General features: G+C 35.9%; 1 long non-coding RNA gene across 1 annotated transcript in view; it reads left to right on the forward strand.

Annotated features, from left to right (window-relative positions):
- LOC138988643 (uncharacterized) overlaps window positions 1–23,011 on the forward strand; it is an 824,542-nt gene that overhangs the window by 613,505 nt on the left and 188,026 nt on the right. The window contains exon 4 of the long non-coding RNA XR_011464915.1: window positions 6,908–6,989. This is a non-coding gene — a long non-coding RNA (uncharacterized lncRNA). The remainder of the gene's footprint in view (window positions 1–6,907; window positions 6,990–23,011) is intronic.

Genomic DNA, 23,011 nt, shown 5'->3' on the forward strand with positions numbered 1-23,011 from the left:
GGCAGGCAGATTCTTTAGCACTGAGCCACCAGGGAAGCCCTGACTCTGTCATCTTGATCAATCTGCTATATTGCTTCATGTATTTCTATAAGATGTGAGACATCTTTGAAGACTCTTCACCATCTGAGCCACCAGGGAATCCCTTTGAAGAACGCAGTTACATGTATAAATTACTATAATGATAACACTCTTACTAAATTAATAGGATTCATCTCTAAACTTGTACCCTGAATCTTAGCTCTTGTAGATTCTCTGTGAATTATGACTTCCTCCATGTCCAACTTCTCCATCTAATGACGTGTTCAAATCTTTACCTTATTTTAAGTAAACTGATTCCTCCCTCAGCCTAGTTTCATAGTTTTTATTATAAACATTTTTAAAAGAGTAATTTCTGCTCTTGATTTATCTCTCTTATTTCTGTCACTGTTTCACTGATATAACTCTCAATGAGTCACCAATGGCCGTTTATACTCTGAGCCTAAAGGATTCTTTAGTTCCAGTATAATCTTCTGCATAGTAGTTAACATTGATAACCATTTCTTCCTTCTTAAAATACTATTTCTTTGACCTCTGTGGCATTGCTATCACCATGTTTTCTCTTATTTCTGTGACTGCTCCTCCTTCAATTTTTTATTCCTATCATATTCTTTTCTCTTTCTAGATGGTCCTCTTTATACCTGTGGCAAAAAAAAAAAAAAAAAAAATTGCTCTGTGGGTCAGAACTCTCTGTTGAGTTCCAAACATTTATAACTACTTTCCTACTGGATATGTCCACCTTTCCCTTATTGAACTGGCATTTTTCTCTTTTCCACTTCTGACCAAACTGTCCTATCTTTTATGTTACCAGTTTCAGTGAGTGACAACATTTTCATTTGTCAAAGAAAAACCAGGAATCAAGTTTGATTCTTCGCTCTCTGTTACATCTCCCAAGTTCAATCAGTCACTAAGGGCTGCTTTTCCCATGCTCTTTAACTCACCCAACTGTCCACTACTTTCCACTTACAGTGTTCCAGCCCTAGCTTAGGCAGTCATCACCTGATATTTCTTACCCTGTCCCTCTGACTCCTTTATTGATCACTCCAGTCCATTTTTTTTTCATTCCACTCAAAATATTCATTCTAAAATGCCATTCCCATAGATCAAAATCTTCTCTGATACCTATCTCTGATACCTACACCCTGTTTGAATGTAGGATCTTTCACATTTTCTGCTTCCCAGAGTTCCTTTCACTCTGCTTGCTTTCACTGGCTGTGGACTTTGCAGAGGTGCCCTTCAAATTCCTTTTTTAAACCATCATTGAAAAATATCAGTTTGCAGTTCAAGTCACTCTGATAAATGGCAGAGGGCTAGGTTCCCTTTATTCATAGACTGCTTTTCTGTGACACGCTGGGCAAACCCCAAGCTGTACCACATATAAAATGAGACCAAAATCATTTGAACTTTGACACAACATCTCTTAAGAATCCCACCTGCTAAGTTTGGAGCACCATTTATTTTGATTAAATATCCTTTTTGAACCACATCCTTCTGTTTTTCTCTATGAGACAGTTCTTAACTACATTTTGTGAATAATAGCAGCATGTGTCACATTAAATTTTTCTTTGTCTTGTTTCTCTTTTCAAACTAAAGTCAGTCTGTTTCTGGAGGTTGCTTGTCCATTGACAGGACATACTAGGACACTGTGATAATTTAAACCCAGTTTCAACCAAGTAAGAATGTATTAATTCATTTTCATTTTCAGTGAGAGTCAACAAATGATGGCTGTTTTGTGGGTGTAATCTGATCTTTAGAAGACAAATCTGTATGTTTATTTACATTTTTTTAGGTTTGTATAGTTCAGAATGTGTGGTGGCAAGTTAAAATATATCTTCTCACTGATTTTTTGTTTACTCTTAGAGCTCAGGGTTTTAAATCAATGTTTTTAAACAATTCTAGTTACACTCCAGTGCAATAGCAAAGCCCAAGGAAAAGCTCAAAACAACTCAGCCTTCACTTATTGATTTACAAATTGAGTAGCTGATCTCATAAACAATGCATAGAGCCATATTCTGACTCAGATTTCTCTAAGCTTAAATTTTGCTTTTAATATCCTTATAGAATGATACTGTGCTAGTTATAAATGTTTAAAAAAAGTTTTAGAATTAATTTCTCCTCACTATAGAAAGTAGGAAATACAAAAAAAGTGAAAAATATTAAATTTTTATATATTTTTTATGTATTAAAAATAAGATCTGTTAACATTTTTAGTGTTGTCTTTTAGCTAAATATAATTTCTATCACATTATAAATACTCAATAAGTATAATAAAGGTTGTTGAATGAATGGAGAAAAGTATATAAATGTAAATAATGATATTTTCTCATGTCCTAAAGGTGTTCCTTAATATCACAATAACAAAAGCATGCTCTCCATTATATAAGTGATAATTTTCCAATAGGTAACATTTTTTCTATTATTAGGAATCTAAATAATTCCATATTATAGATAAGAGTAATTATGAAATAAATTGGGCTGTAGCTTATCTGCATTTTAAAATAAAGATTTTCTAGCCTATTATGTTTAAATATGTTTAAAAAGTTGTTGATATATATTATCAAATTGCTTTTCAGAATGATTGTATTTATTTCAAACAAAAAATGGTTGAGAATATCTGCTACATAGTAATTTTATTATGTTAAACATTGTTATTTTAAAATATGAATTTCACGGCACAATCATTTTATATTATTTGAGTTACAATATTTTTTTTAGTACTATAGTTAAACATTTACCAATACTTTGACTTCTGTGGGTTTTTTGTGTGAATCTATTGACAAGATTTTTTTTCTAACACTTAATAGATACCAGGGACTATTCTGAGTGTTTAACATTTATTGATTTATTTGATCCTCACAACAACCTTTTAAATTATGAGATACCCCTATAATCCCCATTTTACAGTGGAAGGAAATAGATCACTAGAATGATTTCTGATATTGTCTAATAAAATATAATAAGATTTTTTTGTAACGGATTTGTAGAAACTGTTTGCATATTGAAAATATTAGCCAGGGTAGAGAGATGTATTTCAAATGGTTCCCTATTACATGAATTGTCTTTTGTTAGTTTTACCAATACATTTTATTTGTAAATTCAGTCATTATACCATCAAGTTCATTAAAAGTTTGAGTTCATAGGGTTAATTATTTATATATTATCCCTATAATTTATGGGTTTTTTTTGTTTTATTTTGTCTCTTTGTTTCTTCTGTTTATTTATAACTCTTATTCATTTGGAAATTATGTGTTATGTTAAATGAGAATCTCACTATATTTTCCCTCAATAATCAATAAATTCTCTACTGATTTTTAATACTCTATGAAGTATACTGAGCATATGTACATCTCCAGCTTCAATGAAAAAATTTTTTCTCTTACCATATATGATCATTATGTACCATCTGGATATATTATGCTCTCTTACACAGTAGCATAAATATGTATCTAACATATGACATTTGTTTGTTCTATTAGAAACTTCTTTAGTTGGTGCTACTTATAAGTAATTCTGAAACAAAATGAAAATTTATGATCTATATATTTACATGATTTATTCTTTAATTAGTTATAGCTCTTTCATGCTTCAGTTATGTCTTAGATGAGCCAAGTCAACATTCATTTTAAGCCCAACATCTAAATGCATATGAGAATGCATGGGGGTGTGAAAGTTTTTATATGGCAAATAGAATGTCAATAAAGACAGTATTCTTGCAAATTTCAAGACACCTAAAAATGCCCTCCAATGTTATTTAATGGGATTTATTTGATTAGTGTCTATTTAAAGTTTGTGAATTGTATTCTAATTGTCACTGTTCAAAGAGTACTTCTCATTGACAGTGTGTATATAATATGCCATTATAGTTCAGTAAAGATAGACTTTGATCATATGTAATGTTTTTCATGAAATAATGATAAGTAATTCATTTATTGTTTGCTTTATAATAGATATTGTGCTAGATTTTTAATATATAAACTTTATATCACTTTTATCAGTTTCATTTTTCATAACTACTGTAATCCTAGGTATATTTGTAGATACAGATGTTAAAACATATAGAAGTTAAATAAAGAAGTAGATTATAAAAGAGGGACTATCTCAAACACCTTAACTTTTATACCTCAAGGAGCTAGAAAAACAAGTCACACCCAAATTTACAAGGACAGGAAAAAAAAAAAAAACAAGAGGACAAGTAAATAAGATAGAAAAACAAAAGAAAAAAAATAATTGAAACCGAGTTGGTGTTTTGAAAAGATAAACAAAATTAACAGAACTTGAGCTAGACTGACTAACAAAGAGAAGAGGTTAAATAAAATCCAGTGAAAGAAGAGACATTCCAACTGATGACACAGAAATTAAAATGATTATAAGAGATTGTATGCCAACAATTTGGAAATCCCAGAACAAATGAATACATTCCTAGAAATGTATAATATGATAAAATTAAATCATAAAGAAAGAGGGCAAGCAAACAGATCCACAACTAATATGGAGATTGTATCAGTATTCAAAAACCTTCCTACAAATGAAGGAAACCCCGGGACTGGATGGCATCACTATTGAATTGTATAAAACATTCAAAGAAGAATCCTTTGAATCAAGTCAGTTCTTTTCAAACTCTCCCAAAAAAGTCATACTACTCTAAGTAAGAGTTACTTATAAAGTAGTAGTTTCTAAAGTGTTAATAGCTGATTACCAAGATCACTAAAGAGTTTTTAAAAGACAGAGATTATGAAATCTCTTCCCCAGAGGTTACGATTTAAGTTGAGGCCTTGAATTCAGTATTTTAAAAGTCTGACTCTGACAGAGTTGGTTTTCACTAATCTGATCACCTCTTATGGACTGTTGTCTCTTGCCGAGAGAATGGTGGGCAAACATCTTTCCTCATTTTCAAGCTATGTTAAGATATGTCTGGATTTAGCTAAGATTCTTCCTGAAAATACATCTCAAGAATCACTTCTGGGTTTAGGGATGGCTTCCTGAGTACTTATTAGATCTTTTTGTTGTCTACCAAAGGAATTGACCTGTTTCTTTAAACCATTGCTGTAGAAAAACTGCAGCTCTTTCTTCTCATAACTATCCTTCTTTTACAGTCTGAAACCAAATGATATAAAATCTTCTCCTTCCCATACAGTAGCTATTTAGGAATGAACACATTTTCAAGTTCACTGTTTGTTTCCTTTTCAGAGTTTTCACTAATAATAATATGTAGAGAATAAAAAGATTGAAACGAAGTTCACCAACCCTTTAAGATCACCTATCCAAGTTGTCTTCCAAGTGTAACTGTGAAAACAAGCTTCTTTCTTACCCTTTAACTCCTCCTGGGAGTTAGAGATAGCCAGACAAGCCTTCTAGCTAACATTTTATTCCTTAGATTAATATATCACCACTCTTTAACCTCTTAGATCCTCTTTTTCATTCTTATCTTAGACATTACCATAATTCACATATGTATGCGTATGCTGTATGCTAAGTTGCTTCAGTTCTATCTGATTCTTTGCAACCCTATGGAGTAAGCCACCAGGCTCCTCTGTCCATAGGATTTTCCAGGCAAGAATACTGGAGTGGGTTGCCATGCCCTCCTCCAGGGAATCTTCCCAACCTAGGGATTGAACCCACATTTCTTGTGCTTCTACATTGGCACGTGGATTTTTTACAACTAGCATCACCTGGGAAGCCCTCAATTCACATGTGGGGGCAAGCAAATACAGCACTGTGGGCCCTTGGCTTGAAACCAGGGAAGCAAGACAGTTTATCTTAAACACTAAAATGGAAATGTTAGCATTACTTGTGGTCCAAGAAAGAATCATTTCAGGTGATTTCAGGTTAATCACTTCCAAACTCTCATGGTTCTCACATAATGCAGACATTTGAAATAAGCACTTTTGGAGTTGGAGAGAGAAATGGCAACCCACTCCAGTATTCTTGTCTGGAAATCCCATGGACACAGGAGCCTGGTGAGCTATAGTCAAAGGGGTTGCAAAAGAGTGGGGTACAACTTAGTGACAAAACAATAACTTTTGGAGTTAATGTACAATACGCAAAAACGTTAATGCACAAATATTCATTTCAGGTGGTTCCTAGATAATAGTTTCCTCTTTCCTACATTTTCTGGTAATCAGTGTCAATCAAACCTCACATTCCCTATTGCTGCTTGATTTTGTTAGGTAATGCTAGAAACTACTCACATAAACTTAATGCTTTACATGCAAAGGAATTTCAAGAGAGGCTGGTTGATGATGTTTGTCATGTGTCAAAATATATTATTACATGCAAATAAGCCAACCAATTTTAAATACATATCCTCAAAGACTATCTTCCTTCCTTCCTTTTTTTTCTCTAAGTCCTTTTGAGTTTTGAGGGTTTTTATTTTGGAAAAGAATTAAAGGAGAGTTCTGGAAAGGTGACCTAGAGAAAATGTCTGTATAACAATCTGGCTACTGGTTATGAAAATTTGACATCTTCAAATGAAATGCCCCATAATATGCAGAAATATGAAAGTATTTCCAAAGTGATTTATCAACATACTTCCCAATTCTTATAATTAGAAAATCATTTACAATGGAAACACTTTATCATTCTTTGTATTTCATTTTAGTACATCTCAAATAATATGATTTATGATATACAATGTATTTCTACAAGAAAATTATGTTTATACAATACATATGATTTCCCTTTTTGTCTTGCACAGGATTCATGTATATGTTCAGTAATTTTCTGTGCTATGGAGAGTTAAAGAAGTCTCATCCTCTGAAAGCTGATATGCTTGCTGGTGCCCCTTAGCTGTGTGCTCCATAGACGGCTTCTGAACACCAGAAGAGTGGATACATGTACAACAACTCCTTTTGACTGTTTTGTTTTGTTTCAGATCTCAGGCTGAGAAACCTGTTGTTGCTTACAGCAATGTCTCATCATCTCCGCAATAACTCAGCAACTCTGTGCACGATGAGGTACTATGACCTTTTTTTTTTTTTTTAATCTGCTCACATGTTGGGATATAAGATTGTTTTTCTGTAGAAAGATTGCATTATTCCAGATCAAGCCCTCAAGAGCTTTTGAAATACCATTGTCAATACCTGGGTGAAGTAAAAGGATGGCCACAAGGTACAGTCTCTGAGAAAACATCTTGTTCTATATCTCCCTCTTTTAGATGAATCTGTTTGTGACTTTTCTTTAAGAGGAGGATTCAGGAAGGCTATCAGTGGTCTAAGATGTCAGGATTAGAAGTGTCCATTTAGTTGATTCTGAGAATTAAGCAGAGATGATGATGATTATCTTTTTTAAGAAATTAAACATGATGTCATTGAGTAGAACTGGGCAACATAGCCATAGGAAGACAAAATGACCCACTTGTTCTGTACACTTCAGTTCTTGGAGTTGATACTTCTTTCAGCCTTTCTTGTCAGCTTATGCTTTGGCTTGATTAATTCATTTCCTCAGTATTTATTTGTGCCTGTTTTGTTCTCCTAAGGTGGCAAATTTTCTGTTGCAGTTTTTAAATGTCTCATCAATAAAAAGTGGTTTGGGATGTAAATTGACTTTGGCTGGGAGTTGATTCATCAGTAAAAATTGTTTTTGGACACAAAATGGCTTGGCCATGATTTGGCTCAAGTATGAATTTTGCATTATTTTAAAAAATTGTTCTACTGTGAGATACTAAAGTTATAAACTATAAAGAAAATGTTCAATTCTATAATACTAAATTGAATATGTGATTGGCAATTAATATGTGCCCAACTTCCCACTTCAGTACTCTTGCTTGGGAAATCCCATGGGCAGAGGAGCCTGGTAGGCTGCAGTCCATGGGGTCGCTAAAAGTCAGACACAACTGAGCTACTTCACTTTCACTTTCACGCATTGGAGAAGGAAATGGCAACTCACTCCAGTGTTCTTGCCTGGAGAATCCCAGGGATGGGGGAGCCTGGTGGGCTGCTGTCTATGGGGTCGCACAGAGTCAGACACGACTGAAGTGACTTAGCAGTAGCAACTTGTATAATACTTCAAGTTTAGTTGAATATATGTAAGAGGCATGAATTACTTTGGAAAAAGCAAATATATGGTTGATATGTCTAAAGTTACAAATGCTTAATAGTTAGAGGACTACATAATGGAGAGTAGTGTTCGTTTTCAAAGAACATGTTTATTGATTCTAATTCTTGCATGTTCTCTGAGACCAAGTTGTGACATGTATTTGTTATATATTCATAATATCCAAACATCTTTCTGGTCCCTGTTCTTAATCTCTGACCAGCTATTTTAAAATTTATGGTTTGTTTTCTAACTGGCTGGTATCTTATAATACGCTAGTGATAATGACAATCAATTCTATGAAATGGAAGCTGAAACAGTGAAAACTACATGATCTTTAGGCAGAAAATATTGAAGGGGGAGGGTTTTCAGAAGAATCCTAGGCATGAGATACAAAGATGATTGGGACAAGGCAGAGAAGTGAGAAGCTACTCCAGGCAGGAATGGGAACAGAAACATAAGTCTTCAATGGTGGAATGAGCATGAAAGGATTGGAAAGTGTGGAGATGGATTATCTGCAGTAGAATGTGACTCCATACCAGTCATGGAATTCATAGGCAGAGAGGTTCTGATAATAAAATATGGGCTTTTTAGATTGGGTGTTGAAAAGCTTGATAAGTTAAGAGAAGCTTCTGTACAGACTCTGAACAAGGAAGAAGCACTGTGAATCAGGAAGTATCTGGGAGAAGTATCTGTTTATAAAAAAAGTGAAAGAAGATATCTTTGGGTTCATATACAAGAATAAGCAGCACAGGAGATGGAAAAACCTGTAAGCTCTTTCTCTGACAAGACAGCTTTTGAACAGTGGGCAGATGGTACAGAACGTTGTAAATGTTGAAGTAAAGGGGCAAGTACATAAAAAAAGTGATACTGAGTTGAACATTCAGATAAATATAACAACTGGATGTGTGCAAAATTAAAAGAAAAGGAGATAAAGGAGAAAACAGAAAGAACAGAAATCCATGTCTGGATTTTAGTCCAGACATGAAGGCAAAGGAAGGAAAAAAGCATATCAGATTGACTCAGCATATTTTAGGTCCATGAAGACAAGCATTTTACCTTATTCCTTTTTTAAAGTCACAAATAATACTTTGACCCTAAAGTCACTCTGTATGTACTTGTTAAATGATGAATAAATGAATAAAAGGAGCCTTGCCATTAACAACTGATGATAGTAGAATTGAAACAAAAGTGGCTCCCAAATTTTGAGATGGAATGACTAAAAGATGGGAAGCATTTGAAGTGGAGTGGTACAGTGGGGAAAATAATGGCCCTCAAATTTATATACCTGTTTTGAGACCTGTGAATGTGTTAGGTTATATGGCAAAGGGGAATTAAGGTTGCAGATGGAATGTAGGTTGCTAGTCAGCTGACCTTAAATTCTGCAGATTATTTTGGATAATCTAGGTTGGCCCAGTGTGCTCACAAGTGTCCTTAAGTTTTGGAAGAAAAAAGCAGAAGTTTCCATATCTGAGTGATGTCATGTAAGACAGACTTGAGGGGCCTCTCCTGGCTTTGTAAATGAAAAGAGGCCACAAGCCAATGAATGTAGGCAGTTTCTAAAAGCTGGAAAAGGCAAAGGAATAGGTCCTACTCTAAAACGTCCAGAAATGAGCCAACCCTACTGAAATGTTGATTTTAGCTGAGTGTGACCCATTTCAGACCCCTTGTCTCTAGAATTGTAAGAGAAATACACACACTTAATTTTGTTAACAATAGCAAACAGGAAACTAATGGAAATTGTGAGGGAGGGATGTGTCAGGATTTAGTAGTGCTAGATTTGATATTTGGAAGAATGACCCTGTGATTATCTAGCTGGAAAGTCTTGGGGAAATTGCTTATCTTCTTAGGATATTACTTTCCTTATTAATGATTACTTTGGTACCCAACAAAACTTGTTCTTGATTGTATTGCTGCCTTTCTGACTGATTTTTCTCTGATTTCTCCTTTCTATCTCTTAAAACTCTTAACTTGCTTCTGGTCTCCAGTATTTGGATTTCCTCATTTCTGATTTCCTTTTTAATAAATTGACTCTTATACTCTGGTAGTTCCAATTGTCACATATTTTCCCAAACATGAAGCATGTTTATCTACTCAAAACCCAACTGTTTTTTCAAATTACTTCCATATTTACAAGTGACTCCCTAGTACTATTAGAAGCTCAGCTTGTACGTAAAAAAAAAAAAAAAAAAAGAAATTACCACGTTCTCTTCCCCCTGAGATTCCTTTTAAGCATTTCAGTTTCACTTAAGCAAATGACTTTTAAGCACCTAAAATATCAATGTTTTGATCTTTTTGGGTTAAATTACATACTTTTATTCTTTCTCATCATCCTTATTGAGAATAAGAGGTCTAGAAAGGAAATTAACATTTATTGAAGACTCAGTATATGTCAGATATTTGAAACAGATCTTTTCATCTTTGAAATGGGGATTTTTAAAAAGTGTTAAACAGTTACCAAGCTTTACTGTGCCTTTCCAAGCATTCAAACTAAGTCATTCATGGAGAGAAGATACCAAATAGAACAAGGGTTGGCAAACTTTATCTGTAGAAGACTCATTAAGCCAAATATCATTTTTGTCTCATATTCTTCTTTGACTTTGGGTTCTTTGGTAATTTGTTTGTTCTTTAGCAACTTCTTTTATTTATTTATTAAACTGTATTGAAGTATAGTTGATTTACACTATCGGGTTAATTTCTGTTGCATAGCAAAGTGATTGAGTTATATATACATACTATTTTTCATATTATTTTCCATTATGGTTTATCATAGGATATTGAATATAGTTTCCTGTGCTACATGGTAGGATCTTGTTGTTTATTCATTCTATATATAATAGCTCTAGAAACATCTGTGAAATGTAAAGTCTATTCTTAGTACATGGACCATTCAAAAACAGACTCAATTTGGCCCAAGGACTGAATTGGGCTTGCATACTTTAGCTTGACTTCCTTGGTAGCTCAGACAGTTAAGAATCTGCCTGCAATGCAGGAGACCTGGATTCCATCTCTGGACTGAGAAGATCCCCTGGAGAAGGGCATGGCAACCCACTCTAGTATTCTTGCCTGGAGAATCCCTATGCACAGAGGAACCTGGCAGGCTACAGTCCATGGGGTAGCAAAGACCTGGACACAACTGAGCAACTAAGCACAGCCCTGTAGCTTGCCTACGACAACAAACAGGGCAATGATGAATTTTATCATAGTGAAAATATTCTTGCAACTCAGATTTCATTGAGGAAAAAAGCAAGAACTAGTTCTAAGGAAATGAGCATTTTTACAATAGCTATAGAACAGAGGAATGGATTTAAGGGATAGTCCTAAAAGACAAGAAAGGGAAGTAGAAAGACCTTCTGGATCTGAGAGGTGAAGCCAAAGAAAAAGAAACTGAGAGAAATGCAAGTGGACATTAGAGCTCTTGCATTTTTTCCAAGGTCTTAAGTCAAATTACAAGGATAGGGGTAAGAAATATCAAGGAAAAGATTTCAGAAGACTGGAAATTGTCATGGACTCCCAATGTATATACCCCCAAATTATAGCTCATTAAAGAGGTACCTTATCCCCAAATTATTAAATGTTGTAGAGCAACTTTGGCAGAAAGTGGTGGTTGACATGGCCTGAGTATCTCTTCTGGCATACTTAGTTGCTGATGGCTTATAGGAGATTTACAATATCCTAATGCCCTGGAAGCAAGCAGCAAGCTACTGAAAGGACAGGTAGTTAAGAAGAAGCCTGGTGTTTGAGATGAAGGGGTTTCATAGCTTCATAATAGTGGAATCTGTAAGGGACCATGAACTTCAAAAGCTGATACACTTTTGACGCTCTGATAGACACATTTACCATTTGAGTACCAGGGACCAGATTAGAGAGACTATCTCCCAGAGGGTGTCCATAGGACAGTGTGGTGGACATGATTGCTTCTTGAGATTCAGCCAAGCAATAATAGAATACAAACAACCAAAATTTTCTTATATTCCTCCCATCATGCAGTGGGGATTATTATCACCCTCCCCTTATATTAGATCAGGTTCCGTGAATGCTCTGACCAACATAACGTAATGGAAATAACGTGCCAGTTTTCATACCCAGGCCTTCTGGGGCAGGCACACTTTTCTTCCTGTCTCTTGAAATACATGCTCTTGGGACACACCCTTTGAGAATCTCTAAACTCATTGTTTTGAGAAGCTCAGACTACAAGAGAAAGCTTCATGCAGGTGTTCAGGTCAACAGCCTCAGCTGACCTGCCAGGTGCATCTAGTGATATGAGAGAGCCAGATCGGATGCCTAACCCAGCTGCTCTCTTAGACATATCTGTAACCTCAGTTGATTTCAGATGTTCCTATGTAAGGAACCTCAAGTTATAACCCTCCAACAGAGCCCAGTTAGTCCACAGAGCCATGAGAGACAGGACAATAGTACAATAGATAACTGAATGACAGGCCAAGAACACTTCATCCTACATGGAGAAGAATTCTCCGGGTGAATCTCCTAACCCAGGAGTGGGCATTTTATGAGTGAGAAGTAGTCATTTGTATATTAAATCACTTAGATTTCAGGGTTAATTTTTACCACAGCCAAACATATAGTTTCTCAAAAGATGTAGGCTTTGGAGCTTAGCAGTTATCAAAGTATGGTCTGCAGAACTGGGACTCCCGAACATCACAACTGTTAGGTCATAAACTAGTGGTAATTATGGCAACAATAGCAAACTAATACATTTGGAAAACTTTTATTTGTTACCTTAAGCTAGAGAGACATTGCTCATGACATCAGTAGTATTACTAATGGATTTTAGTTTTGACTCTGTGTGATGAAATGTGTCAACCAAACGGAAGATGTGCATAAATTATTCAACCAATATTTTCCAAGAGATGTTGGGAAATCATGCATGACTAGAAGAGCTATTCAAATTACAAGGTAAACTTGAGAACAAAAAAAACCCAAAAAATTATTGATATGGTTTCCGACTACTTAGCTATTATTTGCTTTTAATATGTTCTCACCCATTGAATTGGGTTTTGTTACAGTATATCAAAGAATACCCAAAATCATATGAAAAGGCCATTACAATACTCCTTCTTTTTCTAATAAAATATGTATATGATGCAGGATTTTCTTCAAATATTTCAACTAAAAGAACATATCTCAGCAGATTGAGTGAAATACTTATGAAAATCCAAGTATCTTCTATTAAGTTAGTTAGCCAGACATTAAAGAGATTTGTAAAATGTAAAGGAATGCCATTCTTACAACTACTTTTTGGAAAATTTTACTTTTCATAAGAATATTTTTATGTTAATATAATGAATTTTTAGTGTTAATTTAAAATTAATGTGCATTTAACATTTTTCTGTTTTGATTTCTAATATGGTGATTATCAATGACCCACATAATCATAAAAGCAATGCAACCCACATAAACACATTTTTTTAGGTTTCCTTTTTTTAATTGAAGTATAGTGTACAATATTATATCAGTTATAGGTATGCAGTATAGTGATTCACAATTTTAAAGGTTATATTCCATTTATAGTTACATATCCTTGTAGCTTGTCTTATACATAATAGTTTGTACCTTTTAGTCTGCTACCCCAGTATTGCCCCTCTGCCATCCTGTCCCACTCCCCACTGGTAGCCACTACTTTGTTCTCTGTATTCGTGAGTCTGTTTCCTTTTTGTTATATTCACTAGTTTGTATGGATTTCTCAATAGTTTTTAATGTGAAGGGGATCCTCAGATCAAGACATTTAAGAAACAATGCCTTCATCAATTCCCACAAATACACATTGCATATGAACCAGAGAGCCTTCTTCCTACTTCTTTAAGAGGAGATGAGCTCTTTCTTCTTCTCTCTGTGCCTGGGACATTTTAAGCAAGAGGAAAGGGAGGAAAATGCTTTCAGAAGGGGAAGCAGATTTGGTTTTGAACCTGAGCTTTGAACTGATAGAAAAAGTAAAGCTAAAAAACTCTATCTTAAACCAGAATTAACCAAGTTGTTTTTCATTGGCCAGGTTAAGTTTATTTACCTTGTACTCTCACTTCTTTTGTTATTAGCAAAAACAGAATCCAGGATATAATAAAATCAATTTTAAAATTATACTTTAAATTTTATCATTTATCATTTTTATACATCACTCAATTTTATCATTTATAAAAATGGAGAGAAAATATAAATTACACTTTTGCATTAATTTTTTTTTAATTTTAAGCCATTTATTTTGTATTGGGGCATAGATGATTAACAATGTTGTGATAGTTTCAGGTGGACAGCAAAGGAACTTAGCCATACATCTACATATACCCATTCTCCTCCAAACTCCCCTCCCTTCCAGGCTGCCACATAACATTGAGCAGAGTTCCATATGCTGTACAGTGGGTCCTTGTTGGTTATCTATTTTAAATAAAGCAGTGTATACCTGTCCATTGCAAACTTGCTAACTGTCCCATCCCTCTGGCAACCATGTTTGTTCTCTAAGTCTCTGAGTCTCTTTCTGTTTTGTAAATTCATTTGTATCATTTCTTTTTAGATTACACATATAAGAGATATCATATATTTCTCCTACTCTGTCTGGCTTACTTGACTCATTATGACAATCTCTAGATCCATCCATGTTGCTACAAATGGCATTATTTCATTCTTTTTAATGGCTGAGTAATGTTCCATTGTATATATGTACCACTTCTTCTTTACCCATTCTCTGCCAATGGACACTGAAGTTGTTTCTGTACCTTGGCTATTGTAAATAGTTAAGCAATGAACACTGGGGTGCATGTATCACTTTGGATCATGTTTTTCTCCAGATATATGCCCAGGAGTGGGACTGCAGTGTCCTTTCCTGGTGGCTCAGATGGTAAAGAATCCATCTATAATGTAGGAGACACAAGTTCAATCCTTGGATTGGAAAGATCCGTTGGAGAAAGGAATGGCTACCTACTCCAGTATTCTTGCCTAGAGCATTCTATGGACAGAAGAGCCTGGTAAGCTATTGTCCATGGGGTTATAAAGAGTTGGACATGATTGAGCAACTAACACTTTCTTTCCCTTTCACTCTCATGGTAGCTCTATTTTTAGTTTTTTGAGGAACATCCACTGTTCTCCATAGTGGCTATACCAATTTACATTCCCACCAATGGTGTAGAAGGGCTGTCTTCTCTCCACACCAACTACAGCATTTATTGTTTGTGGATTTTTTGATGATAGTCTTTCTGGCTGCTGTGAGGTGATATCTCATTGTAGTTTTGATTTATATTTCTCTAATAATTTATGATGTTGAACATCTTTTCATGTGCCTCTTGGCCATCTATATGTCTTCTTTGGAGAAATGTCCATTTAAGTCTTCTGTTATTTGTTGATTGAGTTGTTTGTCTTGATTCTGTTAAGCATGATGAACTTTCTGTAAATTTTGGAGACTAATCCCTTGTCGATCACATCACTTGCAAATAATTTCTCCCAATATGTAGGTTGTTTTTTGTTTCATTTATTGTTTCCTTTGCTGTGCAAAAGCTTTTGAGTTTAAGTAGGTCCCATTTTTTTTTCCATTATTCAGGGAGACAGATCAAAAAAGATGTTACTGTGATTTATGTCAGAGAATATTCTGCCTATGTTTTCCTCTAGGAGTTTTATAGTGTCTGGTCTTACATTTAGGTCACATTTTAAGCTTATTTTTCTGTACGGTGTTAAAGAATGATCTAGTTTTATTTTCTTACATGTAGCTGTTCTGTTTTTCCCAGCACCATTTCTTGAAGACACTTTCTTTCAATATTGTGTAGTCTTACCTCCTTTTTCATAGATTAATTGACCATAGACACATGATTTATTTCTGGGTTTTCTATCCTGTCCCATTGATCTATATTTCTATTTTTGTGCCAACAATACTGTTTTGATGACTAGCTTTGTAGTATAGTCTAAAGTCAGGGAGCCCGATTCCTTCAGCTCTGTTTTTCTTTCTCAAGATTTCTTTGACTATCAGGCTCTTTTGTGTCTCCATAGATATATAGATTTTTTTGTTCTAGTACTGTGAAATATGCCATTGGTAATTTGATAGGGATTGCATTGAATCTGTAGATTGCCTTGGGTAGTATGGTCATTTTGACAATATTTATTCTTTACACACATATTTGCGGATTGGCACTTCTTGCTTAAATAGCTTCTTATTGCCTTCTGAGTGATGTATAGATCCCAGTCTGGACACTGGCTAGTATGGCTGGTTTCTTGGCAGTGTTTTCTGCCATCAAAATTTTATATCTTGTGTGTATACTTAGATTCTTGGTGACTTTCTGTTTCCTAAATACAACAGCTTTCTTTCCTCCCAGTTCAGTTCAGTCGCTCAGTCATGTCCGACTCTTTGTGACCCCATGAATCACAGCATGCCAGTCCTCCATGTCCATCACCAACTCCTGGAGTTCACTTACACTCATGCCCATCTAGTCGGTGATGCCATCCAGCCATCTCATCCTCTGTAGTCCTCTTCTCCTCCTGCCCCCAATCCTTCCCAGCATCAGAGACTTTTCCAATGAGTCAACACTTCGCATGAGGTGGCCAAAGTACTGGAGTTTCAGCTTTAGCACCATTCCTTCCAAAAGACACCCAGGACTGATCTCCTTCAGAATGGACTGGTTGGATCTCCTTGCAGTCCAAGGGACTCTCAAGAGTCTTCTCCAACACCACAGTTCAAAAGCATCAGTTCTTTGGCCTTCAGCTTTCTTCACAGTCCAAGTCTCACATCCATACATGACTACTGGAAAAACCACAGCCTTGATAGACAGACCTTTGTTGGCAAAGTAATGTCTCTGCTTCTCAATATGCTATCTAGGTTGGTCATAACTTTCCTTCCAAGGATTAAGCGTCTTTTAATTTCATGGCTGCAATCACCATCTGCAGTGATTTTCAGTTCAGTTCAGTTGCTCAGTCATGTCTGAATTTGCGACCCCAAGAATCACAGCATGCCAGGTCTCCCTGTCCATCACCAACTCCTGGAGTTCACTCAGGCTCACGTCCATCGAGTCAGTGATGCCATCCAGCCATCTTGTCCTCTGTCGTCCCATTCTCCTGCTCCCAGTCTCTCCCAGCATCAGACTCTTTTCCAATGAGTCAGCTCTTTGCATGAGGTGGGCAAAGTACTGGAGTTTCAACTTTAGCATCATTCCTTCCAAAGAAATCCCAGCGTAGATCTCCTTCAGAATGGACTGGTTGGATCTCCTTGCAGTCCAAGGGACTCTCAAGAGTCTTCTCCAACACCACAGTTCAAACGCATCAATTCTTCAGTGCTCAGCTTTCTTCACAGTCCAACTCTCACATCCATACGTGACCACTGGAAAAACCATAGCCTCGACTAGACGAACCTTTGTTGGCAAAGTAATGTCTCTGCTTTTGAATATGCTATCTAGGTTGGTCATAACTTTTCTTCCAAGGAGTAAGCGTCTTTTAATTTCATGGCTGCAGTCACCATCTGCAGTGATTTTGGAGCCCAAAAAATAAAGTCTGACACTGTATCCACTGTTTCCCAATCTATTTCCCATGAAGTGATGGGACCAGATGCCATGATCTTCGTTTTCTGAATATTCACTTTTAAGCCAACTTTTTCAGTCTCCTCTTTCACCTTCATCAAGAGGCTTTTGAGTTCCTCTTCACTTTCTGCCATAAGGGTGGTGTCATCTGCATATCTGAGGTTATTGATATTTCTCCTGGCAATCTTGATTCCAGCTTGTGCTTCTTCTAGCCCAGCATTTCTCATGATGTACTCTGCATATAAGTTAAATAAGCAGGGTGACAATATACGGCCTTGACAAACTCCTTTTCCTATTTGGAACCAGTCTGTTGTTCCATGTCCAGTTCTAACTGTTGCTTCCTGACCTGCATACCAATTTCTCAAGAGGCAGGTCAGGTGGTCTGGTATTCCCATCTCTTTCAGAATTTTCCACAGTTTATTGTGCAGTGATTTTGGAGCCCCCCCAAAATAAAGTCTGACACTGTTTCCTCTGTTTCCCCATCTATTTCCCATGAAGTGATGGGACCAGATGCCATGATCTTAGTTTTCTGAATGTTGAGCTTTAAGCCAACTTTTGGACTCTCCTCTTTCACTTTCATCAAGAGGCTTTTTAGTTCCTCTTCACTTTCTGCCATAAGGGTGGTGTCATCTGCATATCTGAGGTTATTGATATTTCTCCCAGCAATCTTGATTCCAGCTTGTGCTTCTTCCAGCCCAGGGTTTCTCATGATGTACTCTGCATATACGTTGAATAAGCAGGGTGACAATATACAGCCTGGACGTACTCCTTTTCCCATTTGGAACCAGTCTGTTGTTCCATGCCCTGTGCATTTCTTTTCTGTCTTTAAAATGTCCTTTCCTTCTCATACACCCAAGGTTCTTACTTTAACAAGACAATTATTTTGTCACCTGTTGTGTGAAACCTACTTTGATTAATCCCCCCAAGATTTCCACCAACAATGATTAATTCCTTCTTTCTCTGTCTTCTTTTATATTTCACATTTATTTCTAAATGGAACTGTAAAGTGTTTAGTGGGGTTTCTTAGGGGGTGAAAGATGATGTAATATGCTATTTTCTTGGTAAATGGTAGAATTCTACTTTTCCACTTTTGACTTCTATTGTACTTTTATTTATTGTCTGCTCATCTCATCTGGCAACTCCCTTCGTGTTGGCAGTAGAACTTTTAGTCCACCTGAATGTGTCAGTTAAGATGGAATTACACAGGAAACAGAAGACGTTCTGTGAAATTGGGGACAGGTGAAGGTTGTTTATTTGTTAATTGTGCCCATTGCACTATAAATCCTTAGAATATAGTATTCTATCTTTATGTTCTTAGTACAGTTCTTGGCACAATTAGATGCGATGCTGAGTAAATATGTGGCTGATAAGTGCCTTAGTGTTACAATGTTTGAACTAGATAATCTCTCACTCTTTTGAAAGGTCCTTCCAACTCTGTATATCTTTTTCTCTGAACTGGCTTTCTCATTTTCTCCATTAATTATTCTTTTTATTTCTGGTTTTGTTTTATTTTCCTTTGTCATTTTTGTATCTAGATTTCTTTCATTTTCTCTGGTTTTTTCCTATATTTTAAAACGAACAAATGTACAGACTTCTAATTTAAAATGACACTCAGCAGTTTTCCCTGTAGACTTTCCTGTTTCCTATTTTCCCACCGATGCATGCATGAAGGTAAAGAGGGAACGTTGCCTTAAGTAAAGATGAGCAGAGTACCTCTTGCCATTATAGTGAAGGTATAGTTTAATTAAGATAAATTATCAGGGGCCCATTCATGGCTTAAATGATTAGGTTGATGATGAAGAGAATTATGACAACCATAATCAAAGAGAGCCATCAAATATACTTTAACTATAAACACTTGGCAGCATATAATAGTTACTAAGCCTTTAGGAAACCAGGAATATGGTTTAATGCACTTACCATCTGGGTCCAATAAATCTTTTTAGGTTGTTATAAATTTTTGTCATTTTATGAAAATTTACAGCAGTAAGAATAAGGAGATAATAAAAATATCTAGATTTGTTAATGTAAACATGGCAACATTTTTGGTATCAAAGAACTATGGTATACAACCAGATAAAAGGTGAAAGAATATTGTCACATATATTTTAGCAAAATGGGATCATCTAGGTTCTTGCTGTGAAATAGTACGTGGATGGTTAGGTTAAGGTCCTACTTGTTTTATGACTAACTGGTTGGTAATATGTTTTTTCTTTATGTTCTCACAAAGACATTTTTCACTCAGAACTTCTTTAGTTTTAAGAAAATTCATCTCAGATTTCACTTCTAGGAACAATGTCGCTCTCATTATTAAAGTCTAGAGTTCTGCTCTCAGACTTGTGAGACATCTCCTTCTGTCAGTTTTCTTCCTTTGGTGGTTTGGGTAGAAATATAAAAATTCTGAATTCTCATTTGTACCCAATATAAGTAAAAAACAAAATATAATGAGTGTCTTCAGTCTTCTTTTATACCTTCTTGAAAGGTGGTATAAAACTTTAGACAATATAGTAAGAAAACTAAGGAAGGAAATATATCATCCTTCTGGACTATTCTATCCTATTTTCTCTATTCCTGTTTCAAACATCAGTGGTGATAAGTGATGCATAATGAAGATTAATGATAAAATAAACTCTAAAATGATTAATAATCTCTAAAATGACTAATAATAAACTATATGAATATATAGAAAAATTAAGCACAAAAGTTCCATAATGTAGCATGCATATAAAGGGCTCAATGGATGGATTTGGTAATAGCAAGACTGAATATGTATTTCGTGTTTTGCAAAATGAGTAAAATTTCTCTCTGATACCAGGAAAAATTTAAGCAAGAATAAAAGTTATTAAATGTTAATTCTCACAAATATTTAGACCTGATTAAAAAAATTGAAAAACTAAAATTTGATCTGATGGATTCTGATCATATACTGAGGGTTTATACATGCCGGCATAAGAGTAGTGCTGAGAAGACATTACTCATCTTTGTACTTCATCTTTCTTATTCTATTCAGAACAACTAATCAAGACAGGAAATGGAGTTTGCTGGAAAGAAGAAGGGTAAGGAGGTTAGTGGAAGCACATTTTATCATAAAAATTATGTAACTATAGAGTCTATACATTCAGTGATATAGGAGGATTGGAACCTGGAGGAAACTCAGTAGCAATGTGAGCTCCAGATGGCTCTTCTTTTGTCATCCTGTTCTCAGTGATTACAACCACAGAATCACATTTATACGGGACATGAGCATTTTGCTGGGTACCATTCATAAAAAGCTATTCTACTTCTTAAATCTAAGTGAAGCTTTTCATCAGAATAAGAGTATAGATCTAAGATCTGAGCATAGTTCTAAGGTCCACCTCTCTGTGAGCAATCACTGCATCAAGAGAGTTTTTCTCCTTCAAATAAAAGAAAGAATAAGTTGTTTGTTTTTTTAAAAAAAACTAACCAACATGGAACCTACAAACAGATACTATAGTACAAAAGATAGAAAATATAATCTTAAATATTCTTAGGAAGAGTATTTCAAACGTGATTTTTGGTATAATCCATGATTATATGGTCTATGCTAAGCAGAAGCAAAAAAAGAAAAAAAGAAAAAAAAGAAATTTGAAAAGGAATGTGCAAAATAAAGAAGAATTTCAAGGAGACTAAAATTGGAGTATAATTCAACTTATCGTAGAAGACAAAGAAGGGATCTGACATTGCAGAAAATGAATTCTTGATGTGGATGATAAACTTTAAAATAGAAATAAAAGACATAAAACTAAGAAAGGAAATGAAAATGCAAAGTGCAGAAAATGGCATCCAACCTAAAACTTTTCTTAAGAAGTTCAGAAAAATTACAAGGGAAAAAAGTTTAAATCAGTAGTATTTACTACAAAAGAAACAACTATATACCTTGCTCCTAGATCATGACTGTATAATATAGTCACTCAGTTAATACTTGCTAAATGGTTGAATTAAGGAAAGATTCAGATCAGATCAGTCGCTCAGTCATGTCCGACTCTTTGCGACCCCATGAATCGCAGCACGCCAGGCCTCCCTGTCCAACACCAACTCCCGGAGTTCACTCAGACTCACATCCATCGAGTCAGTGATGCCATCCAGCCATCTCATCCTCTGTCGTCCCCTTCTCCTCCTGCCCCCAATCCCTCCCAGCATCAGTCTTTTCCGATGAGTCAACTCTTCACATGAGGTGGCCAAAGCACTGGAGTTTCAGCTTTAGTATCATTCCTTCCAAAGAAATCCCAGGGCTGATCTCCTTCAGAATGGACTGGTTGGATCTCCTTGCAGTCCAACAGTTCAAAGGCATCAATTCTTCGGCGCTCAGCTTTCTTTATAGTCCAACTATCACATCCACACATGAATACTGGCAAAACCATAGCCTTGACTAGATGAACATTTGTTGGCAAAGTGATGTCTCTGCTTTTGAATATGCTATCTAGGTTGGTCATAGCTTTTCTTCCAAGGAGTAAGCGTCTTTTAATTTCATGGCTGCAATCACCATCTGCAGTGACTTTCAGTTCAGTTCAGTCTCTCAGTCATGTCTGACTCTTTGCGATCCCAAGAATCACAGCACTCCAGGCCACCCTGTCCATCACAAACTCCCGGAGTTCACTCAGACTCACGTCCATTGAGTCAGTGATACCATCCAGCCATCTTATCCTGTGTCGTCCCCTTCTCCTCCTGCCCCCAATCCCTCCCAGCATCAGACTCTTTTCCAATGAGTCAACTCTTCCCATGAGGTGGCCAAAGTACTGGAGTTTCAGCTTTAGTATCATTCCTTCCAAAGAAATCCCAGGGCTGATCTCCTTCAGAATAGACTGGTTGGATCTCCTTGCAGTCCAAGGGACTCTCAAGAGTCTTCTCCAACACCACACTTCAAAAGCATCAATTCTTCGGCACTCAGCCTTCTTCACATTCCAACTCTCACATCCATACATGACCACAGGAAAAACCATAGCCTTGACTAGACGAACCTTTGTTGGCAAAGTAATGTCTCTGCTTTTGAATATGCTCTCTAGGTTGGTCATAACTTTCCTTCCAAGGAGTAAGCATCTTTTAATTTCATGGCTGCAGTCACCATCTGTAGTGATTTTGGAGCCCAGAAAAATAAAGTCTGACACTGTTTCCACTGTTTCCCCATCTATTTCCCATGAAGTGATGGGACAGGATGCCGTGATCTTCGTTTTCTGAATGTTGAGCTTTAAGCCAACTTTTTCACTCTCCACTTTCACTTTCTTGAAGAGGCTTTTGAGTTCCTCTTCACTTTCTGCCATAAGGGTGGTGTCATCTGCATATCTGAGTTTATTGATATTTCTCCCGGCAATCTTGATTCCAGCTTGTGTTTCTTCCAGTCCAGCATTTCTCATGATGTACTCTGCATATAAGTTAAATAAACAGGGTGATAATATACAGCCTTGATGAACTCCTTTTCC

This window comes from Bos mutus, chromosome 7, assembly GCF_027580195.1.
Source record: "Bos mutus isolate GX-2022 chromosome 7, NWIPB_WYAK_1.1, whole genome shotgun sequence".
In the NCBI taxonomy this organism is placed as follows: Eukaryota; Metazoa; Chordata; class Mammalia; order Artiodactyla; family Bovidae; genus Bos; species Bos mutus.